The 26,706-nt window shown below is 36.5% G+C and overlaps 1 protein-coding gene across 1 annotated transcript in view; it reads right to left on the bottom strand.

Annotated features, from left to right (window-relative positions):
- Window positions 1-20,952, bottom strand: part of LOC131430061 (protein 5NUC-like) — a 37,144-nt gene extending 16,192 nt beyond the window's left edge. Inside the window, exon 1 of the mRNA XM_058594697.1 lies at window positions 20,557-20,952. The gene's annotated coding sequence lies outside the window, so the exon portion shown is untranslated. The remainder of the gene's footprint in view (window positions 1-20,556) is intronic.
- Window positions 20,953-26,706: the final 5,754 nt, after the last annotated feature.

The raw sequence follows: 26,706 nt of genomic DNA, 5'->3' as shown, positions 1-26,706 counted from the left end.
AGTTCTGATTTTCTCGTAGATTTGGACATATAGTCTTGTAATTCTACTGACAAAAAAGCGATTTTCAAAATTTACTGTCAATTTACTGAAAACTCAACCTTCCAAATTTTCTAAACTGGACTCAAAATTACACAAACCGATAGCCACTATCAGTATGCAGCTAAGCAAACCGATTCCGGCTATCCTGGTTTCCGGTTTCCGATTCCGGAAGCACCGGGAATAGTATATACCAAAAAAAATATAAAATATATTTCAAAATGGATCTTACTCCTTTTTCTCAGTGATGGTTTGACCGATTTCCACAAAAATTATCAGGTGTACAACTTTACTTCCGCCGTTTTTTTTCCAAAATTAAAAGCTTTTTTGCGAAAAAGTGCTTACAGATGTATTATTCAAAGTATTGTCCGATGCAAGCGACAACTTTCTCCCATCTTTCCGGCAATTTTCGGATCCCGATTCGAAAAAAGGAGTCCTCTTTTGTCGCTATCCATGAGGCAATCCATTTTTTCAGCGTGAATAATACGAAAACAAGAAAAACTGTCACTGAAACGGCGGAGACAATTCGTTAGGCACTGTACACACTCACTTTAAAGGCATTATCATCTATGTATTTTGACCAGCCTCAGCCGGTGCAGCCACCTATCGGAAAACGGCGGAAGCAAAGTTGTACACCTGATAGATTTGAATGTAAGGTCTGACGGTCTTATTTGAAAATCCTAAATTTCATCTGTATCCGACTTTCGGTTCCGGAGATGTAGTGTAAAGTGTGTTAAATATTGTACACCGTCACTTGAAGCGGCGAAACAAAACACTATCCAAACAAATACTAAACTGGACTTAAAACTACACCAACCGGTAAATATTATCAGCAGTGTTGATGATTGCCGAAAATTTGACAGAAGCTGCTATATTACTATCTATATTGTATACAACATTTTCAATCCGGTAGAAGATGCTACACGAACTCGAGTCTCTCAATGCAATGCATGAACCGTGAGAGAATGTTTCCACATTTCTTCGCTCCACTTCATACTCTGAGTATATACGGATTTCCCCCCAGACGGCTGGCTATGTCTGCCAGCCGTTTTTGCCGGAATTCTGCCAGCATTCCGGCAAAACTCTGGCAACAATGCAACAACCGTTTCCGGCAGAGAATTTTGCTTTGCGGTTATTGACGGTTCTGTTTCTGTCAGATTCTTGCCATACAAGATTGGCAGAACCGTTTTGAATCGGTTCTACATTTTAAGCGTCTTGGTTTCATTTTTTCATTAAAAAGTACACATGAAAGGCAATAAATTATTGACACATACGGCGAGATAGTGACGCAATTTCGCCTGAACAATTTTGACAGCAGCCGGAATGCAGCCAGTCCTCTGACGGTTGCCAGAATTCCTCACAAGCGGGCAGTACTGTGTGGAATTTACCAAGAGAGAATAGCAAGCTGACAATTATCGCAGAAGATCGAATCGATTATTCGACTTGATGATTCTCATACTAGGTTTCAATATTTCAAAACTCTTGTGTGAAGCATTCACATACATTTTCATAGACACAACTTATACAAAGTTTATATGCACATAGTTAGAATAAGCGGCAATAGTAAAATGGTTCTATCGCAATTATCAACTGCCCGTATAGAATCGGATCGCGAAACGAGAATAAGCAACCGTTTGTTGCTTCAGAGAGGATCCCCACAGCAGCGTGCTAACCTTCGATTCTCAGAAATGTCATTGAGAGAAATTCGCTCTCGCACTGGTGTCTATTCTATGTTAAATGAGCCATGCCGGGTTTTTTGTTGTTGCGATGATATCCGTCTCTCTTTGATGGCACTGATTGGATCGTGTGAAGAGTTGCTAGTGAGCGTTCTTTGACACGATAAAAGCCATCTTTGATTATCAGTAAGCAGCTAAGCAAACTGATTTCGGCTATCCTGATTCCTGGTATGCTCATAAATGGATCTTACTCACATTTTTCAGAGATTGCATAGCCGATATTCCCAATCTTATGGTCTCACCAAAAATTATTGCATATTTTCGTATTCAATAAAAAATTTACTCCGTCGTTTACGTTGTTAAAAGCGTATAAAATATACAAAATTTTAATAAAAACTGGTAGAGTATTTACGTCATGTTAGTTGATTGGCATACGAAGCGACGTCGATTATACCGGTTGTCGGGTTCCGGTGCCGGAAGTACCTACAATACTGAAACTCACTTCTTTTTCCGGTGTTTCATTCTGAAGGTTATAATAAATAATGCACAAACAATCCCTTGTATTCTTTCAAGAATCGAATAGAAACATTGTAAATAAAATACCACAGTATTGTATACGATAACATGATTGATATAAGAAATACATCAGGTTGTTTTACTTTATAACTGTCCAAGCGGTCGATATATTATGAATTACTTATCCATCGTAAAGACAAAAGTGGAAAAATTGACAAATGAATGATGGACCAGATCTCCTGGCAGCCGGCTGTCTGTAGTTTAACGAATTCTGGAAGTTTATCGTTTCGCACACCGTATTTTCCATTGAGACCGTATTGTTTGCAAAGACATATATAAGATCTTTTCCCATCCTACCAATACATCGCCCATCCTGTGACACTCGTGGAGATGCAGTGATACCCGCGGTCTCTAGAAACAACGTATATCGGACTAACATTCCGTCCCTTCCTCAGCAGCACAGCCTTTGGTCGTGACCGGTGTCGGTATTGGCCATGTACTGTAGTTTTTACTGGCGGTTAGCAAAGACTGCGATGCGACAAGAGGGCGACAAAATGCCGCAAAGATAGCGAAACTTATGAACCGAGGCCCGGAGGACTGAATGATATCAAATATACAGTATATCAATATGGATCACTCTTGCGATTCACGAGAGACGTCACAGTAAAGTGCGGTGGCAAAAAAAGGTTACTAATACACGACAAATTTTTTAATGCACATATGACAGCTTTCCCAAACGTTTACACTGAACCAAACAACTCCAAATATATGGAATATTTCTCGATATATATGCACATAAAAATTAGCTGGAAATACGATTTAGAATCGTAATCTGATACTAACTCGGGTGAGAACATTTTGTTTTTATGAAAATCCCTATTTATAAAAAATTGTGTGAAATGTGCACGCAGAACTGAACAAATTAATCTTAATATTAGTTCCAGAATTTTACCAACATTTCCGAATTATGTACTACAATTTCTTGATTCGAAAAATTACGGTTACGGTGATATAAATATACAATATCAGGTCGTTTAATAAACAAATAAATGCTTCAAAACAAAACAATTCAGTACATGTATGAATAAACCGTAATTCGCTTCAACGAGAGCTATTAATTGAAGTAAAAGTAATAAGTTATAGTTCTTTTGCTTACTGTATTGCACTTATCATACTATTTATTAACATTTTTCCAGCACTAAACAAGCTTTCTATTTGACGAATTTTGGAATGGTGAATGAAATTCAATTACTTTTTAGAAAATAAGTATCAAAATTCAAATTTTGACTTAAAGTTTAAACTAGTTCACAGCAAGGGTCAGATCGCTTAGTATATGAAGTTTTAATTCATAGACAATTTATAAAAATGACAATTTTCTTCTACATTGTAACTTTCCCTGAGAGAAAAGATAATGTGCAGTTAATTTAAATTCAGTGTCATGAACGCAATGAAAAAAATATAGCAATCTACGTCAGAGCCGGTGAAACATTTTAAGCCCAGGTAGGTAATTTTTCGTACCAGAGAGAACGACCCACTATTTTGGAGTATTATTTAGTCGATTTTTAAATAATATTTTGTTTCGATATAACTTTGCATGAGACGCGTAAATTCGAAGCTTGAAGCGTTTTGGATATGTTGTTGTAAAACAAAATTGCGCATTTAAGGGTTAAATACAATATCAAACTACAAAATGACTGCTAATATTTGTTTGGAATATTAAGTCAGCAGTCTTTTAGGTTCCGTATAAACTTATTTGTGTTTGCAAATTTTTGAAATTATTTCTTTGAGAATTTTGGTTAGCCTGATCGTCTAGTTGGTTGGGGTTGATGGTGAAAGATGTCTCGCATGAATCGAAAGCAATGTCTTGGCATTACATTCCCTCTGTGGAATTTTCTGTTTCTGTTTGATTCTTAGCATACAGAATCATTTCATGGCTAGTACTACGATCCTACTGACACTATGAATCATTCCATGTTCGGGCTCGAACATATGACAACTGGTTTATAAGACCAGCGCCGTATGCATTGAACCGCAAACCCGGGCAAATCGAACGGTGCACAAAACAAATCCAGCCGCTGATGTGCATAGCACATTGTTAAAAAAAAGTCCCGGGACCGACTGAGATGACGTTTGTAATGTCAAACTATCATCATCGTTCAGAAGACAAGTGTTTTCACGTCAATCGCACTACAAACACTAAACTTACCGACATATAAGTGACGTTACTTTTTGATTTACGAAAACTTAAAAATAACGAATTCCGTTTATTGATAAAACATTGCTTCCTATAAGAAAAAACCGGGCAAGTCCAGCAATGGTTTAAGAAGTGTTACCCGCACTCAGATTGAAAACAAAGATTTGTGGTATTCTGATTTTAACGTGACCAAATTGAGCAGTCATCCGGAAAAAATGTGAGCAAGTTTAGTTAATTGTGATGGATGAACACAAAATCAAAGTCCGAATGAACTGTAAGTGCTTTTACGATCGTATGCGAAAATCTGGGCATAAAAAAATCTTTTCCAAATAAGTGCCTCGTTCGCTCTCAATCTATCAAAAGTAACAACGTATCAACAATCCAGAGAGCTGGTCGGCACTGTTTAGTCGCAATAAAAAGGATTTCTTGCATTGGTATGAAACAGTGGACTAAACATGGATCTATCTTTATTCTCCGGAGTTGTTTCAACATTTAGACGGGGAAAACGCAACAGGGAGCTGCAACAAGTATGGCGTCAGTTTATAGATGCTTGAGGTATAATTAACGTCTACTATATTGAAAAGGAAGTACCAACAAAAGTTTTTAGTTAGGAGTTATTGATGCGTTTGAAGTATGGAATCATAAAAAACGGCCTCATATGAAGCAGAAAAAATCATCTTTAACCAAGACAATGCACCGTGCCACAAGTCAATGAAAATAATGACCAAATTGAACCTATTGGGCATCGATCTTTTCCTTCACACACCATATTCTAAATAACCTAGCCCCCAGCGACTACTTGTCATTTGATGATATGAGAGAGTCATCGCCGCAACTGAAGCCTATTTTAAGACCATGGACAAATCATTCTATAAGTATGATATAAAAAATTTAGATAATAAATAAAGAAATTTTGCTCAAGAAATGTTGTTTTCCTAGTTAGTTCCTGGACTTTTTGGACGATGTGGAAGCAACCTTCTCTACGGCAGTATCGAACCGCACAGAATGCAAGTCGATTCGACACTGAATTTGGCTTTCTGTGAGTAATTTTCTCAAATGCGAACGCACTCATTGAAGAACAGGAATCATATGGAAACCGTGAACTTATGTTTACGAATCCGTCATATCAATTAGAGGAATGACAATGGTTTGAAATCCAGGGAGAATTAGACATTGTTCGTGGTTGAGTTGTAGATGTTCAAAACCTAACCACTGTCTATATGGTTTTACTTCTATATTTTGAATTTCGCAATCCTACGTCAAAAGATTTTGAGTGATTTCATTCATGTGAAGATAAAGAATGGAAAGGTGAGACGTGACAAGGTTGATTTTAGCAAGTAGAAATCTTTTACTAATTTAACTTTCGCAAGAGGAGTTGAACTTAAGCATCTCATCAATGCAAATCACTCGAGTCTCTGGTATGCCGGCAAGTACTGGTAAAGGTCTTTTACCACTTACTATCCGAACCGACAAAAGAATAGTTATCAGAAGTTGTTACTTTCTACTTGCGGCTGCATTCTCGTACACAATGAATTCTTCACTATCTCTAATAGTGAAAAAGTAAAAATAGCATGATGGGTTTCCATCAGGTAGCGGTGAGTGCAGCGCTACTGAATACCGCTTACAACCTAGGCTAAACAGCCAGCACACTGTGACTCTGGGGGCATAAGCAATAGTTCGGACAAACCTTTCATTCTGATGTTCAACTAGCTGTATAGAGATTGAGAAAAATATCCATACAGTGAAGAACTCAATGTGTACAAGAATGCTGTCGCAAGTAGATACTGACAATTTCTGATAACTTTTCTTTTACCGGTTCGTAAATGGTAAAAGATCTTTTTCGGTACTTTCCGGCATACCACAGACTCGAGTGATTTGCATGAATGAGATGCTTAAACTCGACCCCTTTGGTTGAAGGTAAAAGTTAAGTTACTAAAAGATTTCTGTTTGCTCAAATGACCATTGTCACGCCTCACCTTTTTGTTGTATATCTTCACATCCTTGCTTTACCTTGGGTACTAGCATTTTATAATTCTGATTTTATTTATTATTCTCAGTTACAATAAAACTATTTTTATTGTTATGAATGATACTAATATTACTATTATTTTTCAGATGGGATTCAGAAGGTAACCCATCTTTGAAATTTTCGGGTGGGTAGTACTACCCACCGTACCCACCTCTTTCACCGGCCCTGATCTAAGTAACTAGTAATACACCGTTCATTTCATTTTTATTTTGTTGATATATTCTATATATCAGAAGTGATCTGTCAAAGATCGCCCTCATAGACTATAGGTTTCGTCTTTTCAGCACTATTCATAACATTCACGAGCAAAGTTGAATACTGCTTTTTAACTGTTGACAGTAAAGACTAAAAAAGCGTAATTCTACATTATTTACAGGCGATATTTACTTTCGTCAGAAAAAAACACACCTAAATTTAAAAAAGTTCACATCTCTATGTGGGCATCATGCTCAATTATTTTTGACATTTCACTTCTGAATGCACGCTAAACGCAAACTGCTAAACATGACTGAACTAATAGCCTTTTTTGTCACGAGATGGTGTTACTGTGATGTCTTTTTCGATTTGTACTGAATTCGTTAGTGATCCATATATATGATGTTATATACTATTCGATTTAACTCGACGAGCAAATGTCAGAATGTGTATGTGTGTGTGTGAAAACATTGTCACTCACTTTTCTCGGAGATGACCGAGCCGATTTTCACAAACTTGGATTCAATCGAATGTCTAGGGTGCTTAGTGTAAAAATATCAATTACAGGATTATTTTTTTCTTGAGCTACTTCTTTATATTGGATAGAAAATTTCTATGGTTTACATATCATGATGGTCTGTAACCAAATAAAGGATTGCTAGTCACATAAATGATTTAGGTCATATTAGTTTATGGTTGAATGAACCTAGTGTCACAATGCCGATATTCACTTTTTGTTTCCGGATGTATCGACAATGGTAATCAAATGTGGTTAAACAGATTTTCACTAACTTAAATTCAAATGTAGTAGTGTAATGCAACAAAAATCTTCTAAACTCTTTCCTACACTTTCTTAAGTTGCAGTATTTCGATGGATTTTTGCTGTAATATATAGGAGAAAATGAATAATATGAGCAAGGCATCATTACACCACTAGGGGGATTAAAACAGGTTTTTTCACTAGTTTCATAAACCGGTAGATCCAGTAAACTTATTTCAAGAGGCATGGGCTAAAGAACGCGAGTTTTCAATAAACAACATAACTTCAGCTAGTTAGCTCAGTCAACAAAACACCCAGCAAAAATAGCATGTTTTTTTTCAAACTCCCACGACATCAACCATTGCGTATCGATGCATGTCATCATTACGGGAACGACATCAGGACAATGCGATATGTTGATAACGAAAAAAAACTCTTGCGAAAATAGCTGAACGAGTAAACATTTCTCGGAACAAGAGACAGGGTGGCGGAGCTAGTTATGATCATTCAATAATAGGTTAGGAGACTAACCACAAACTAGTCCCACAACTGGCTCATCTACCCTACCCACTCATCTACTTACGATGAGTCTTTGCGTCACGTACCGGATCACTAAGGAATTTTAACAAACGCATTGATTCGACAACTGAAACCCTTGGAAAACAGGTTCGGTCGGGAACCGAGCTGCAAGGACAATTTTATCGCATTTCTTCCGTGGAATGTTGCTGGCCGTGCCGGCAAACGTACTCGAATCAGTCAAGTGATGTTCCGTTCCACCGTAGACGGTTTTCAGTGGAGGAGATGTCAGTTTGCAGAAAATTTCCGTTTTCCATTGGCAATCCATCGAAAAGCGATTTACTCTCTGTTTCATTCAACCTAAAAATATTCCCTTTCACAATGACTATTTTCGGTAACCAGCGTCGCGTGTAATTTGCCTTCTGTAATGGCACCGAACCTCTGACTACGTGACACAGAAGACTGACTGACGAAACCGGCCGGCCAACTAAAAATAAACTGTCCTTTTTCGGACTACATACCTACTTACCTTACCGTTGCTTAACGAACAACATTCGAAAATGCTCATTGAGCGACGATGAAAAACGACCGCATTGTCTCGTGGTTGTCTGTTTTGTCTGTTATCCGGCGGCGGTGACAGGAGGATTGGCCATTGTCAAATACATGACTAATGATGACGGAAACTAGGTATGTACCACGAACTTGTGACGGTGACGGTGAAGTAATTATGGTAATAATAGTTTTTTTAACGACTCTAATATAAGATCATTTGCATTACTGAACAATTACTGAAAATCGATTTAAAAATGTGTAGTTCAATAGACAGTGTTCCCATAGTGACAGCATGCGATCATAAAAAAATGCTATTCTACCTAGGTTGTACATTTGGCAGTGTGAAAGTTAAATTTCATAATAATGAAAATCGCTTTCCCGATGGAAGTAAATAGCGTTCCAGGTGCCTTTGACATTATTCTCTCCATCGTCGTTTGCCGTTCGTTAGCATTACAGATCAAATCAACCAAATTATTCATCGCATAACTGATGAGCCATCGCATCGGTAGTTAGTCGAATGGTTTCACAACGAATAAAGTTTTCCAATTAGCACTAACTTTTATGGGCTCACCGATCGTTGGTTGAAATTTATTTCAATCATAGCTGGCTGATGCCAACCTATGAACTGTCATTCATAAATTTTTGACGAAATTGTCTGTTTTAATCTAAGCTAGAATTAGGGTTGCCACCTGGAATAGCATTTTCGCTCAATTGAAGAAAGTAGAATAAAATATAAATAACTATCTTTGATCTAATTACTGCACGCTCGTTCAATGTTACTCTAAAGTAAGTACAATTTCACTCACTTTCGTTAAAAGTGGAACTACTCTATAGTGAGTAAAGCCTGTTTACTCACTTTTGAGTCAATATGGTATTTGTCAAATTCTGAGTAACATTTACTCAGTGCTACAAATGGTAAAATTAACTCGAGTGAGTAAAGTGAGTGACTCAATATCATTTGAATTGAATAAGGGATTCGAATAAGGAATTCTTTGCTTTAAACAAATACTGACTTACTTCTATCCAACGAATGAAGGAAGCCGCTACCTGTTCATCGGTCATTGGAAAGGCTCCGTCTGCCTTCCTACGTTGCCCACGTACTGTCATTTTTATTAGCATTCGTAGAAATGCTCTGATGTATTCTTATATAGCAAAATTAAATAAAATACTTGCTATATGACTGAACACTTCAACCTGCGTGAATTGCAGAATTTTGTTAATGTGCCCTTATAATCTGGTAGCGCTTCCGACCAAGGCCCTTTCGCCTTCGACAAAGGGAAAAGTTCGGTGAACGTAAAGTTTTACACAACGTTTTCAAACCTCTGTGAGTATAGCTTGTTGTCGATTTAGAAACTAAGTCGAAGTTATTCATTCTTCTAAATCAATATTACTTGACATTTGAACTGAATAAGCAAAAATGAGTACAAATTACTCACTTGAGAGTAACATGGAATGAGCGTGTGTACAATAGTCCGAAACAGGAAATCCACGAGAGAATTTGTTTTTGAATATTCTTTCTCGGTAATTAGTGTCTTTACGAAAGTTGTTTGTAACAAAGACATCATATTAACAAGATATCCAGCTCTTACATTTCCCGAACAAATCATTGGCAACATCATTGGCATGGCGCCCCCAGGCGAGTACGCTTCGAATCTGGCACATAGAAGTAGGGGAGAGAAATGTCAAATTGACTTCGCTCCAAGCTGACAGGGTCTGTTTGTAATCAAATGACGCTTCCCAGTGAATGTTGTCGAGCCACATCGGTCCTAAGACAAGACTTGACAACTGGGGGGGCTGCTTTTGTTCCAAAATGGACCAGTTTCTGATTGGCTGATTTTGATGTTGCTTCCCGCACATTGTGAAAAGAAAAAACTTTTGCAGGGGTCGCGAGCAATGATGCCAAGTATAGAAGAAAGTCAGAAAACAAGTTTATTAAAATGTATAATTTTAGCTCACCAATAAAAATGAAAATTTTCAGAGAATGTTTCACATGTTTTCAATCTCATTTGTAATAAATTTTTATAGTGGCAGCACTATGTATTTATAATCAGCATCAAGCCGTTTTTCTTTTTAGTGAATTAAAATGTAACCAAAAAAGATTGGTTGAATTAGTGTAAACTCGAAAGTGTGTTTAGCTTTACGAGAAGAATGAACTATTGTGTTTCACACTGTGGTCGCACTAAGCATTTCTATCCAAACTTGACTTTTTCCGGTTTCCAAAAGATCCGGTAATACGTCAACAATGGAGATATTTCGTGTTTTCATCAAAGCTCATTTAATTGTTTTTAAGCGTTAATATATAAAAAAAAGCATTCACCAAAACATTTATTTCAAATCTAAAACCGAGCCTAAAAATATAAATTTATTAATTTTTTTTTCTTAGCATAAGCATCTTAAAGTGAGATGTCGTCTTGCTAATGTAGATATAAGACGTGCTGTATTTTGTAACTCCGAAATAACTCAACAGATTCCTATCAAACTTGGCATGCTTCCTCCACTTCGAAAAGTATCTTAAGGTGAAATGTAGCGGAATACGAAAATCGCGTTTTTGATCAATTATTCAGAAACTAGACCGTTTTTAGAAAAACCAAAAACACTTAAGTTTTCGAAATCAAATTTATCACAACTAAGTATTCTTAGAATTTTGAAATTTTGCTTTGCCGAGCCGTAAATGGATTTTGAAATGTATAAACGGTTACTGTTCCGTTCCACGGGGATGATTTTAGAACTGAAAAGTAGCGTTTGTAGCAAATATTCCTAAAGAATCTGAAAATGCAACTCAAAATTATAAAATTTTAGCTAAAACAACTGAAATTTGAAAAAGTTTACATAAACTTTTCCGCATTTTTTTCATTGCTTGCGCGCTGCTGTTTCGTATTGAGGTAGTGTGAGAAATGCACGGTGGGTACGGTGGCATTATATCGTGAACAAAAATTACATATAAAATAATGACGCGAATTTATGCAGCATTGGGTTTTGTGTTGAAATAAAAACGAGTTGAATACAATAAAATGGGTATTGTAAGAAATCGTTTATTTTCTAAGTAACTGTCATTTATAATGCTAATAATGTCCAATTCTGTCGAGTTAAATGCATTGATGTTGCTGAAGCAATAAAGCCTGGCTGTGTGATATCGTATAACAGGTATTATTTTAGATTGTAGCAATTTTTATAGCAAAACTATAACTTCATCATTGACAAGCTACTGAATAAAATACAAACCAAGTATTATCGTAATACAAAAAATGTGATAAACATTGAAAAACAACAGGCATATACATGGTTAGCAAGTTGGTCAATAGATATACATATAACCTCATGTTAGTCATTCATAATTACTCATGATTTATAGCTCTAGTGTAAGAGTAATCACTAACAATAACGATTGAATTAGCATATATTCAAAGTGTGAAGGTTTCAAAAATCCATTACGTCCAGTCTTTTTTACAAGCCAATATAACGAGAGGTAAGCCCACTGCGCTCAATCATTGAAAAAAGTTCTTGTTTCTATGTGTCCGTTTTTCTTGGTATGCTTTGTGCGACGGTTCGTTCAACTGGAGCGGATAAAATGACGCTACATTTCACCTTAAGGTGAAATGTAGCGGAATGCGAAAAACGCGTTTTTGATCAATTATTCAAAAACTAGGCCAATTTTCGAAAAACCAAAAACACTTAAGTTTTCGAGATCAAATTTATCACAACTAAGTATTCTTAGAATTTTGAAATTTTGCTTTGCCGAGCCGTAATTGGTTTTTGAAAATTATAAACGGCTACTGTTCCGTTCCACGAGGATGGTTTTAGAACTGAAAAGTAGTGTTTGTAGCAGTATTTCACAAAGAATCTGAAAATGCAACTCAAAATTATAAAATTTTAGCTAAAATAACCGAAATTTGAAAAAGTTTACATAAACTTTTCCGACTTTTTTTATTGCTTGCGCGCTGCTGTTTCGTATTGAGGTGGTGTGAGAAATGCACGGTGGGCACGGTGGCATTATATCGTGAGCTAAAATTACATATAAAATGATGACGCGAATTTATGCAGCATTGGGTTTTGTGTTGAAATAAAAATGAGTTGAATACAATAAAATGGGCATTGTAAGAAATCGTTTATTTTCTAAGTAACTGTCATTTATAATGCTAATAATGTCCAATTCTGTTGAGTTCAATGCATTGATGTTGCTGAAGCAATAAAGCTTGGCTGTGAAATATCGTATAACAGGTATTATTTTAGATTGTAGCAATTTTTATAGCTTTATTGTAGTTTATGGTACTATAAAGTTTGTTCACTTCAATCTAAGTTTTCAAAACCCCAGCTGGTGATCTCCGAGAAAATGTAGTGAACTTATTATTGCACACACATGAGTCGCTCTTTGGCTTGGTTTGAAATTTCTTCGGCAGAAACCTAAGACAAGACCTGACAACTGGCTTCTTATTATTCATTATGTCCAGTCTTTTTTACAAGCCAATATAACGAGAGGTAAGCCCACTGCGCTCAATCATTGAAAAAAGTTCTTGTTTCTATGTGTCCGTTTTTCTTGGTATGTTTTGTGCGACGGTTCGTTCAACTGAAGCGGATAATCATGAATTTTGCGCGCATTTCATGACGCTACATTTCACCTTAAGGGCTGAGGCCAGTGTGTTTTAGGGGCTATTTTCACGCTTCAAATCTGATTTTCTCAGAAACGGTGACGAATATCAAAAAACCCAACTGTCAATCTCTTAGAAAATTAGTTTCGATTATTCTGTGAAAATTTCAGAATGATTCATTGACTTTAGCGGTCGGGAAAGTCTTTTTTCTGAAGGAGGAAGAGGAAGAAGTCTTTCAACTTGTTCATTGAATATCTCGCCTTCAAAACCATGGATCAAAATCTATCCTGACAATGTCTAGATAATTTAGTTTAGATGCGATTAGTGCATAAAAACATATATGTTGTCGCGATAAAAATGAAGTGAATGTTATTTTTGTGAAGGTAAGTCGATTTCTATGGTGGCGCCATTTTAGTTCCCTGGTAACGTAACGAAACATGAGAGAGAAATAAAATCGCCTCAAAAAGGCTGCCAAACAAGCGGTAGCTTTATTGGATTTTATGTGATGTAGTCAAACTTGTAACAGAAAATACCAAAACTTTCTTGGCCACCCGGCCACATCGAGAGTCATTTTGCACATTTGCGAGAGAGCATGGAGAGAACTGTAATACACACAGCGAGTAACGTGGTTTTACGCGACCTACTGGCCTCAGCCCTTAGGGATATTTTTGAAGGTAGATGGGTGTAGCAAAGGCTCCTAGCATGAGGAATCGAATTTAATTAATTTGATCCAGTTCTTGCATCTCAGAGGTGATGATTAAAAGAGTTTGTTTAGAGGAGAGCATGCAGAAAGCATCTCTAACGAGAATATGACCAACACTGTGTGGTAAACTAAGACGGAGAACATAATTTCATGATAAATATGAGTAACATTTTAAAGTTTTGTTGACAATTCTCGGTACTTTTGCAACCTTTAGGACTGTTATGACAGAAGTCTGTTCGTATAGCTGTTTATTAACCCAACCAATAAATTAGATGTTACTAAGAAACGGATACGACCACTTTCGGGTTTTGGTTATTTGTTGCTTTTGAAATAGTTTTTTTCCCGTAAACGGCCAACGTTCTTTCATCTTCAGGGAAAAACGACGAAAAATATATGTTGTCGTTTTGCCCTGATGATGATGGAATAAACCTTCGAAACGTTGGCCATTAACGTGAAACAAATATTTGAAAAGCAACAAACGATCAAAAAAGGCATCTTTCAATTCAAACAAATTAGATCATATTGTTCATGTGTTTTCAATCGTCGCCTTTAATGACAGGTTGAAATTATAAATTCACGTCACCCTGTGATTCAAAAACTGAAAGTCAGATCTGGGTTAAATTCGACAGCAATCTATGCGATTTGAATTTGAATTTAAATTACCAAAATTCCTTTTAATATCGTCTTTTTTCCTGTATTTCCGGAGTCGGATCACGATAAAATTCAATGGCATTCTATGGCATCATAAGGCCTTTTATTTAAATTTTAGTTTGTGAAATCGGTTCAGCCATCTCTGAGAAAATTGAGTGCAAATTCTTCATTTTTTTGTACATTTTATCCCATAATTCCGGAACTGGAAGTCGGATGCGGATAAAATATATCTCAAAGCATCCTAACTTTGAATAATTTTTGAGTTTAATTGTTATTAAAAAACTATTTTGCACTAGAGATACACAATGTAAACGTCAAGCTTTCGTGTACGACCCTTCTGAAGTTAGAATTTACTGGATTTTTCGATGTAAAAGATCATTAGGGTGATGCATTTTTAAATTGAAATCTGAAATATAACTTTCCTTATTAAAATTCTGAATGATTGCACTTTACTGCAAAGTCGTAGGAAACTTTATTTTGAGCTGAAGTGAGCCACTTTCCTAGTTCTTCATTTGGTCGAGTTACATCAAATTTTCGGAGTAAAATTAAGGTGTTTTCATGAAAATCGTTTTTATTGTTTTGAACTTTGTTTGATGAGCTGTTCTATGAGCAGTTGGTACCAATAAAAACTAAAACGATCGTCTTTCCTCAGTGTAACTTTTAAAATCGTCGACGTTAAAAAACAGTACTCATTGCGTGCCGTTTTGCCGGTGCTACAAGCTATACAAGTTGAGGAAGAAGGCACAATGTCACAGACGTCTCGGTATGCTCGGAAAAATTATTCGTTGTTGAATGGTTGTCAAGCTAATGAGCATTTCTGTCGATAGCGATGTCATGGCATACTAGTTCAGTACAATGTTATTACACTGTACCCTAAACTCATAACTGGTCAAACTCAATCGAATCAATATTTTTTGGTAAGGTTAAGGTTACGCACCGAATTTTCATTTCGATGAATGGAGCAAATTTTTATCATTTTGTAGTGAATACGACTTACTTTACCATGGCGCGTCTTTTCAAAATTTACCCTTTACAAGAATTGGTAGAACTCAATCGTGAAAATCTTTTCCTGTACTAATCCCAACAACATATTTTTTTCTTCAGGCTATCGAAAATATGATCAGCAATTTATGATACAATTTTCAGTAGTATCAAATAACCACAAATAACTCTAAATTATAGTTTTCTAAAATTGTTGATATCAACGAGAATTGAAAAGAAAATATCATAACGTTTGTTTGTCTTTTTCGTGCTGGAACGATGGGTATTCTTGAATATTGTTAAAACCAATTTTTCGATAGCGTTTTCTGAACCGAAGTTATGAGCAAAACTAGTTCAAAAAACAGGTTATTTTTAAACTGCTATATCTAACATTGAGGCAAACGAAAAAAATCCGTTTCTTGTATTTGACAGAAAATATTTTCGAGCATGTTTATAAAAAAAGGCGGAGGAGATATTTTTTAAAATTTTTTTAAATTATGTTCAAACATTGGGTTTTTTCATTGAAAAATATTCGTATCATGTAAGTCATTTATTAGCTATATATGAAAATAAGGTAATTTTGTCTTCTAAAGTGTCAACTTAATTCAAGTGCATATTCGGGAAGAAATCGTTCTGCATTCTTCGGGGAATGCAGAATGGTGTCGCTTTTGTAAAATCTCTAAGGCCTCTCGGTGGTTGGAGGTTTTATCAACCATGCATTTTGGCACCTGCAGATCGTTCAGCATCCGTTCGGGGATGCAGGACGCTTTATTTCTTTATGTTTTGTGCTGTTTTCCCACCTCACCCAATTCCCAATTCACTTCCATGTTCCTTCTATCCTTCCCTTTCCATCAGGAAGTTGATGAGAAGTTACGACAAGGCACAAATCTCCAAATAACTAGAGGAACGTGCCATTTGAGCCAATTAGTTCTGATAACATAGGTGCAGGGTTTCATTCAGTAAAAAGCATTCAAACGAAGAGGTTGTTTTTCGAGACGAAGACAACTGTAAGCAGCAGGTAGATTGGTTCGTTGGTGCTATTCGCAAAGGCTGCTGCAAAGCCAATATTCGGAACGATTCCAGTTTCATAAGTACCTGAAATAGTGGAACTCACTTCACTGAGAAAGATGGCCTAACCGATTTGAGAACTTTTTCGTTTTGTAGGTTACACTAGTTCATGCACTAGCCTTCATGTTTTTCAAAAATCAAACTGTTTGAAGAATACATTTTTTATATGAGAATAAGAGGATATGAGAAAGGCATCATTACACAACTAGGTGGATAAAAACAGGTTTTACTTAATTTCGTGTGATTTTTTGTGCTAAATTCAGAATTCTACTTTTTCTGAATTGTTTACTAATAGAAAATTCAAATAATTTTCGAATTCTATACATTCCGAAATAATTCTAAGTTTGTGATATTTGAATTTTAATATTCTATCGATTATAATATTATAATGTTGATATTGTTTAGGATAGCGGAAAATTTAAGATATATGTTTTTGTTCTTAATTGCTTGTAAAACAAAAATCAAGCAATATTTTTTTTTAATTGTAGTTGGTTTCTTTTGCCATTGGTTAGTATATGAAATTCATAGAATTTTACATTCTATTTCTTATTGTACAAAGCCATTGAAATAATTTAAAATTTATGTGTTGTCAAAAAATTTATTATATTATTAAAAAAACAAATTCTACGTCTCTTTGAAACAGATGAAATCAAAACAGATTCCAATATTTTCTTCTACCGATTTTTTGAGATTTTACGGAAAACCTAAAACAAAAAAACCTAATTTTAGTAGCTATCAATTCCGTTTGGGTTGTGCATACAAATTGGTTAGATCTTTTGTCCAATACAAAAACATAATTATTTTTGGAGTTTAGGTATATTTACCAAATTTTTTAAGATTTTCAGTGAAATCCAAGTTTCAGTTTTTTTGTAAATTTTGATCATAATAAATTTCCACCTAAAATAATAAAAAATATATGCCATAAAATTTCAAAGTTTTGATTTGTTTTTATTTTGGGCAAAATTTTCCCAATAATAGAAATTCTCTGTATTTGTACAAAATTTCTTGAGATTCTTTGAACGGATATATAATTTTGATCATCAATACATTGTTTCTGATAATGATTCCAATATTTTGAATCAAAAAAATGTACATGTCATCGCTTTAATTTTTGAGTTATATACAAACAAGTAAAAAAAAATGAAAAATTCATATAACAGATCGGCTGAAAAGTTCGTATCGTTTCTATGAGAGGGCGCCACTAGAATTAAATCCATACCATTTTCAGTTAGTACCAACCTTCAAAAGATACGTGTATAAATTTGACAGCTGTCTGATTATTAGTTTGTGAGATATTGCATTTTGAGTGAAGCTACTTTTGTTATTGTGAAAAAAATGGAAAAAAGGAATTTCGTGTGTTGATGAAAAACTACTTTTTGATGAAAAAAAGTGCCGCCGATACCGAAAAATGGCTTGATGAGTGTTATCCAGACTCTGCACCGGGCGAAGCAACAATTCGTAAGTGGTTTGCAAAATTTCGTACTGGTCATATGAACACCGAAGACGATGAACGCAGTGGACGTCCAAAAGAGGCTGTTACCGATGAAAACGTGAAAAAAATCCACAAAATGATTTTCAATGACCGTAAAGTGAAGTTGATCGAGATTGCTGACACCCTAAAGATATCAAAGGAACGTGTTGGACATATTATTCACGAATATTTGGATATGAGAAAGCTTTGTGCAAAATGGGTGCCGCGTGAGCTCACAATCGATCAAAAACAACAACGAATTGATGATTCTGAGCAGTGTTTGGAGCTGTTATATCGAAATAAAACCGATTTTTTCGTCGATATATAACAATGGACGAAACATGGCTCCATCACTTCAATCCGGAGTCCAATCGACAGTGAGCTGAGTGGACTGCACGCGATGAACCGAACCCAAAGCGTGGAAAGACTCAACAATCGACCGGTAAGGTTATGGCGTCTGTATTTTGAGATTCGCATGGTATAATTTTCATCGACTACCTTGAAAAGAGAAAAAACATCAACAGTGACTATTATATAGCGTTATTAGAGCGTTTGAAGGACGAAATTTAAAAAAAAAACGGCCTCATTTGAAGAAAAAAAAGTTTTGTTTCATCAAGACAATGTCACAAGTCGATGAAAACCATGCTGAAATTGAACGAATTGGGCTTCGAATTGCTCCCTCATCCACCGTATTCTCCAGATTTGGCCCCCAGCGACTTTTTCCTGTTCTCAGACCTCAAGAGAATGCTCGCTGGTAAAAAATTTAGAAGCAATGAAGAGGTAATCGCTGAAACTGAGGCCTATTTTGAGGCAAAGGACAAATCGTACTACAAAAATGGTGTCGAAAAGTTGGAAGATCGCTATAATCGCTGTATCATCTCTGATGGCAATTATGTTGCATAATAAAAACGAATTTTGGCAAAAAAATGTGTGTTTCTATTAAACGATATGAACTTTTCAGCCGAACTGTTATATTTATAAATTCATCGATTTCTCAATGTTTTCTTTTGATTGTGCCGGAATGGTAGTTGAGCGAAAATTGTAGCTGGTATCACTAGCAATCGAATGATTTAAAAAAAATATATAGGTCATCGCTTTGAATTTCGAGATATTTACGATAATTGTAAAAAGTCTCATCTTTTCTTAGGTCATCTATCTACAGTTTTCATTATAACTTTGGGTAGACAACCCTATTTTCAGTTTATTTTTTTTTTTCAGTGCATTTTATTTCTGGAAGTAGTACCTTTCCAATGGTGAACAAATTTTGAAGATCGGTTGACTAACAACAAAGTTATGACTCGGTAAAGTTGAAGTATTCAATATTTTCTATGCGACGTTTATGCCAAAGGAAAGAAAATTGGAAAGCAGATAGGGCATATTGGGCGCGTGAAAAAAAAACTTGGAACGGGGAAAATCAAATTTTCATTGGTTTTCCTTTACCAATCGTCTGCTGTAAAGTTTTGAAATCAATCTACGAACTTCACAAAATTCGATGGTGTAAAATTTATTGAGATTCGTTGAAGAACAGCTGAGCTATGACAGCTCAAAGTTACCGTTCCAACTTTTTCTGAGGCTTGGTATTTGGAGTGTTAATTGCAATATTTGTAATGGGATCGATGCATGAGAGTTTGTATCAGTTGCACAATAATTGTGAATAAATGTTTGTAGCAACGGATGAACTTAAAAATATGTTGCACAACAAAGAAAAATTGCGCTTTTTCCATAGCACAGCAGTTACTAGAATAGTAATGTAAACTAATTTGATAAATTGTACAATCAGTAGAAAAATACAGAACAGCAACTTAACGTGCTGGGAGATCAATCGTATCAATCTTTAGAAGTCGCCGGTGGTACTACGGCCCGACAGAATGCCCATGCAGGTGGCAACTCTACTTCCAATTTAGTAGCCTTTACTTTAGTTTTCGTTTAAACTGAGCTTACTGCAACCCACCGAAAAACAAAACTGAACAGCTCAAACAAATTCCTCTTTCCATTTAGGTAATAAGTTCACACATGACCATATTGGTCAGTAAAAGTAGTGTTCAGTCGTTCTTCAACCCAAAAGCAAACCCATCTCCGCTTCTTATGCAACTTCACATTCATAGAGAAAAACTAAAAACATTTGTTACTATTTAGCACCACTGGTAGGCTACCACTTCATCGTGGAACGTACCCTTGATAATTGTTTCCTTGCCGCAAAACCCTGTGCCTGTTTCAATCATCCGAGAAATGCTATAAAAACTATGTTCACACTTGATCGAACGTGGCCGAAACCTCGTTAGACGAAACGTGCGGAACTTTTAGCTTCTACGAAACGCTGCGGTGCATCAAAACAACGTCAACAAAAAAAAACGATAAACACAAGGTCATCAAATTCGCTAGTCCCATCTCATGTTGGATAATTCATCAATCTGCCATGTCTATGCCGCACGTGCTGTCACCGAATGAACCACGTCGACAAAAATGCACTGTCCAAACAAACCATTAATCTAAACACAATGTCGGTATTTATCATAATTACAGCTGTCTTTTGTGTGGCCGACGATGAAGTCGTGGGAGAACAGCTACCCGGTTCTATTAGGTGCACTTTTAGATAATCCGACGATATAAAATGGCACTTACATGTACGACTTTTTTTTGCTCCGTTGCAACTAAAATCGCCAACCACTGCAGTTTCTGCAATTGTTTTATATCACTTTGGGCAGTCGCATACAGACACACACCTGACCGTGGCGGCAATGTTATGAGCGCTAGGATTTTCCGCAACGATACCAACGACAACCGCAAGCCAATGAACCGCGGAAGGTCCGGAACTTGTTTTCGCGCGCGCGCTCTCTTTCACAAATGATCGCGATCGTGTTTCAAGCGGTACTGAATGGCGACTGAAGTGCGCGGGCTGCCGCCAAATAAAGCAAGCCTCCGTGCGTATTCGCGGTCTACTACCTGGTGTTCTGTTCTTCACTAGGAGCCCCGGCGACGGCGGACGACCGACGGCAATCCCAACACAATGCTACCTCCGCTGCACTGACTGACGGGTTGATTTAGGTATGTGGAGAAGGAGAAACAGTGAGTGATAGCGAGAGTGCTAGAGAGCTGAGAATAAAACGCAAACGCAGATTTTGGCATGCAAGTGGTGCGTTGTTATCAATGCGCGCAACGAAGCTCAAAATTTACGATTCTGGTATTGGACGTGGAAGGGAAGTCACTTGTGTGTTGGTTGCTGAAGTTGATTGCTGATTACGGTGGGTATAACCATTGCCGTGACCTCTGCGGGAACTTGTTTGCTAGCGGCGAAACCCTTGGCTTACCATCAGCGTGCGTGCGGGAAACCCTTTGGACAGTGTTGAAATCAGGAAATTCCGGATGTCGAGGTTCAGCATGTTTCATTAAAACATTTGACCGAGTCGTCCGGTTAGACATTGCACTTCGTGGCAGCAGCGGAAAGTGTTTTGCAAGTAGCATTCAATTTATGTCTACTTAGTGACTGAACTTCTATGCCTCATCAGTAGTTAAATACAAACTGCTAACGCACTGGTCTAGGACTAGTGATAAGATATTGACATTATACATCTCGAATCGAGTTTCTTGAAACGATTATTTTTGAAATCGATTCAACTGACCAAGGGCATTATCGCATCGCTTTCGACCACGTGATCGAGATCCCAACAATGTGGTACTAGATTTCGACTGGCGCGGTTCGAATTGTCAAAAAAAAAACAAACTCATATACACTGCAATTTTTAAATATGAAACTATGAGTTATTGTGTGGGTATTTTCGATTGAATTCATTCGGTTCAAGTACTGAAAAGAAGAGTGACGTTTGTAATACTGCGGTTGTAACCCAAGTAGCTCGTTAAGGTGAAATGTAGTCTGAAAACGTGATTAATCCACCTAGCAGTGAGATGATACCTTTTTTTATCAATCCGTATGTGTTTTTGCATGGATATTCTTAGGTGTTTTAGTTCTCATGACATTATTTTAATTATCGTCGTTTTAAACGGCAAATTGAGATTTTAATCACTCATTACCCTTTAATGTCGAAACTGCAAATCGTATCGAATTTCAATCTTAACGTGTGACAATCGATTGAACATTCCATGAGATGTCGAAGTAAGTTCCACTTTAGAGTTTTTCGTCATTACTTATGGTACTTCCAGAGCCGGTATTCAGGAAATAGCATAGATTCGAATGGCCATAAATTATTACGCCAAACAATTTACATCTTCTATATCGGTATGAATTTGTTTGTTTTGTTTCGATTATAGAGGTTTTAACCTTAAGGTCATTCGCCTCTTCGGGCCAGTAAAACTTTCCGACCCTATTATGCGGGGTTGGGAATCGAACCCAGGTAGGCTGCGTGAAAGGCATCGACTTACCCATTACGCTACACCCGTCCCCTACTGGTATGAATTTTAAAAACTCATCATCTGTAATTTCAGAATCGGATAAAATTCACCAATTTTGTATGGGACCTTAAGTCCTGTAATTTTTGTTTTTGAAGTTCGATTTGGGCTTTTTTTGAGAAAATGATTGAGCTTTGAGAAACGATGCGATACTGGAACCGAAATTCTAAAATCGGGGTATCCGAAATCAGTTAAATTCACCTAAGGAGTGTGTAGACATCTTTTAGAAATTGTAGTGCGAATTAAAATTTGGGGGTACATTCCGAATCCAAAAACGAATACCACTCAAACTGAAATAAATTTATTTGGCAATCGACTATCCAAATCTGCAAACCTGATTTATGTGAAATGGACATTTTTATACTAATCACCCTGTATCTCCCAAACCAGAAGTCGGATCTGACTAAAAAGTAAGATGTTTGATAGGATTTTAAGACCTCTCATTTGAATCATAGATGATTCTTAGATTTCACTTGAATCTTAGATCGGTTCTACGAGAAAAATGAGTTGTATTATAATAATTTCGTTTCACATATCATCCTGTGGTTCCGCAATCAGAAGTCGGATCCAAACGTAATTCAGGAACCTTATTTGAGAGTATATTACTTTTCGTATGAATCTGAGTTTGTAGGAAACGGTTTAGCCATATCCGAGAAAATTTAGTAAAATTATTTGTCACACACGCATTTGTTGATCTCGACGAACTGAGTCGAATGGTATATGGGAGTTATGTTGTTCCAGAATTAATTACTGTAAGTAGTTTAAATCAAAATAATTATGGAATTACTGTCAACTCGAAAATGCTGATACATAACAGTTCGGCTGAAAAGTTCGTATCGTTTAATAGAAACACACATTTTTTTGCCAAAATTCGTTTTTATTATTCAACATAATTGCCATCAGAGGCGATACAGCGATTTTCCAACTTTTCGATACCATTTTTGTAGTACGATTTATCCTTTGCCTCAAAATAGGCCTCAGTTTCAGCGATTACCTCTTCATTGCTTCTAAATTTTTTACCAGCGAGCATTCTCTTGAGGTCTGAGAACAGGAAAAAGTCACTGGGGGCCAAATCTGGAGAATACGGTGGATGAGGGAGCAATTTGAAGCCCAATTCGTTCAATTTCAGCATGGTTTTTATCGACTTGTGACACGGTGCATTGTCTTGATGAAACAAAACTTTTTTCTTCTTCAAATAAGGCCGTTTTTTCGAAATTTCGTCCTTCAAACGCTCTAATAACGCTGTATAATAGTCACTGTTGATGGTTTTTCCCTTTTCAAGGTAGTCGATGAAAATTATACCATGCGAATCCCAAAATACAGACGCCATAACCTTACCGGCCGATTGTTAAGTCTTTCCACGCTGTCGATTGGAATCCGGAGTGAAGTGATGGAGCCATGTTTCGTCCATTGTTATATATCGACGAAAAAAATCGGTTTTATTTCGATATAACAGCTCCAAACACTGCTCAGAATCATCAATTCGTTGTTGTTTTTGATCGATTGTGAGCTCACGCGGCACCCATTTTGCACAAAGCTTTCTCATATCCAAATATTCGTGAATAATATGTCCAACACGTTCCTTTGATATCTTTAGGGTGTCAGCAATCTCGATCAACTTCACTTTACGGTCATTGAAAATCATTTTGTGGATTTTTTTCACGTTTTCATCGGTAACAGCCTCTTTTGGACGTCCACTGCGTTCATCGTCTTCGGTGTTCATATGACCAGTACGAAATTTTGCAAACCACTTACGAATTGTTGCTTCGCCCGGTGCAGAGTCTGGATAACACTCATCAAGCCATTTTTCGGTATCGGCGGCACTTTTTTTCATCAAAAAGTAGTTTTTCATCAACACACGAAATTCCTTTTTTCCATTTTTTTCACAATAACAAAAGTAGCTTCACTCAAAATGCAATATCTCACAAACTAATAATCAGACAGCTGTCAAATTTATACACGTATCTTTTGAAGGTTGGTACTAACTGAAAATGGTATGGATTTAATTCTAGTGGCGCCCTCTCATAGAAACGATACGAACTTCTCAGCCGATCTGTTATGCCATATTCGAAAGATTATGTTGTCAAAAACGAACCGTGCTAAAATCGGTCCGAGGCAAATTGTCAAGAAAAAGGATGCTGTACACAGTCTTTTTGGTACTTAGAAACAATTGTATGTAACAGTATGAAAAATCGTGTTTCACGTTGCTCCCATGCATTGCTTTGTCATACAGCGCTCAAAACTCCTAGTGCTGGAATAGGGGGAAAGTCGCTTATACAAAAATGTCGATATCTCCTTTGAAAATGGACGGAATTTAGCAATCTATGGCTTGTTGGATAGGTATTACCGTGTGAAATCTAAGTATAGATGCACACACACGGACATTGGGAGCATGGGTTCTCCTTCAAAAGAACGATTGAAGACAAGAAAAAGTGCTTAATCCACCTTTTTTTATCAATCCGCATGTGTTTTTTGTATGAATATTCTTCGGTGTTTCAGTTTTCATGACATTATTCTAATGTCCGTCGTTTTAAGTGGCAATTTGAGATTTTATTCACTCATTACTCTGTAATGTCGAAACTGCAAATCGGATCGAATTTGAATCTAAAAGTGTAACAATCGATTAAACATTCCGTGATATGTCGAAGTAATTTCCACTTTAGAGTTTACGGTAATTTAAGGTACTTCCAGAGCCGGTATTCAGGAACCAGCATAACCCAAACCCGAGTAAAGTCTAACATCAAAATGTGAACAAATTGAAAACTGATTATGATAGCAATATCAGATTGCAATTTTAATATGATATCGACTCATCAAATTTTCAATTAATATCACATTATGTGATCATCTTGCTGTTTAAAGGCAAAAGTTTTGTGAAACTCAAAAAATGAAAATATTAAAATCAACAACTTAGTGAATCCGATGAAATTGAGCAAATTTCAAATGGCAACACAAAAATACAATGTTAAGTTTCAAAGGAAGAATTATTCCTTCAATCCTATGTTGCCTTTTACAAAAATGCTTTGACATCTTGCCGAGATCCTGCAGTTGACCGCAACCACGACGAAAAACGATTTTTTCAACATTTTTTCAACTTTTACGCAAATCATACTCCTTCTTTTTAACCACGAGAATATTGGTGGCAAACCACACATCTGGGAGGCATTAGATAAATTGACGATCATCGGTAACACGTTTATCTGAAGCAGGACAATCTGAATAGTGGGGGACGGGTATAGCGTGATGGGATAGTCGATGCCTTTCACGCAGCCCGCCTGGGTTCGATTCCCAACCCCGCACATAGGGTCAGAAAGATTTTCTGGTCCGAAGAGGCGAATGACCTAAGATGTTAAAGCATCTATAATTGAAAAAAAAATCTGAATAGTGGCTTTGGCATTCCCATCTCGCCGATCGTCTGCCGTAGAAGGAGCTTATTTCAGAAATTGATATGAGAAATGTATTTGACGTCATCGATTTCTAGATACGTTAAGTATCCGATCCTGTAACAATTTTTGCGTTCAGTTTAAAAAAAATGTCTCGATTTTGGAATCATACGACGTCGCGAAGTTCATTCCAAAGTTCTTAGACCATTATTTTCAGTGCATCCAGAAATCGAGGACCTGGATGGCGAAAATAATCTACTCGCCAAACCCGTTCTGAAAATTTCCTTAACTTTATATCCAACAGTATAGAAAAATTCATTGTTTACAAAGTTCGAACATCGAACATTGAACGTCTCAGATCTAAGAACCTAGAGCTAATTCTTAATAATGCTTTAGTGGCTTAGAGGTGCCTCCAAGAAAATATATGTTTAATTTGTATATTCCTAAGTAGTCCACAAACTGTGTCGAAGATACTCTTCAAAACAATTCTCATTCCTAGTTATAAATGCTTAGAACTTCATATACTCACTAACGCTAGATACTATGAGAAGTATTTTATCATTCATCTAATAGATCTTGGAACTTTAATACACTTTTCCAAAGAAACCGTCTAACTAAATCTTCATAATTTTGAGTCACAGAACTAAATTTACTGAAGAATTCTGGTTCTATCTGTGGTCAGAAGCGGGATAATCGTTCATTGTCCCAATTAGTCGAAAAAACAAATGATCTGGGATACCTTATTGCCGGATTCCTAATTCACGTTCCCTGTGTTGTAGAAGATTTCACTGTAAATTCGTATTTCACAGTGATTACATGTGCGAGTTATGTGAGATCAAGTAGATAACTAAATTTAATGTTATTATGTTTGAATGCTACCTACAGCTTTGGATATGAGAAGGACAAAGAGAACATTTTTATACTGTGCTCAAATAGCCACACTGCTATTCACGGTGGATGCGGGATGGAAGCGACGCAACGAGTG

Source organism: Malaya genurostris, chromosome 2 (assembly GCF_030247185.1).
Source record: "Malaya genurostris strain Urasoe2022 chromosome 2, Malgen_1.1, whole genome shotgun sequence".
Lineage (NCBI taxonomy): Eukaryota > Metazoa > Arthropoda > Insecta > Diptera > Culicidae > Malaya > Malaya genurostris.
This window is presented reverse-complemented; position numbering and strand designations above follow the sequence as displayed.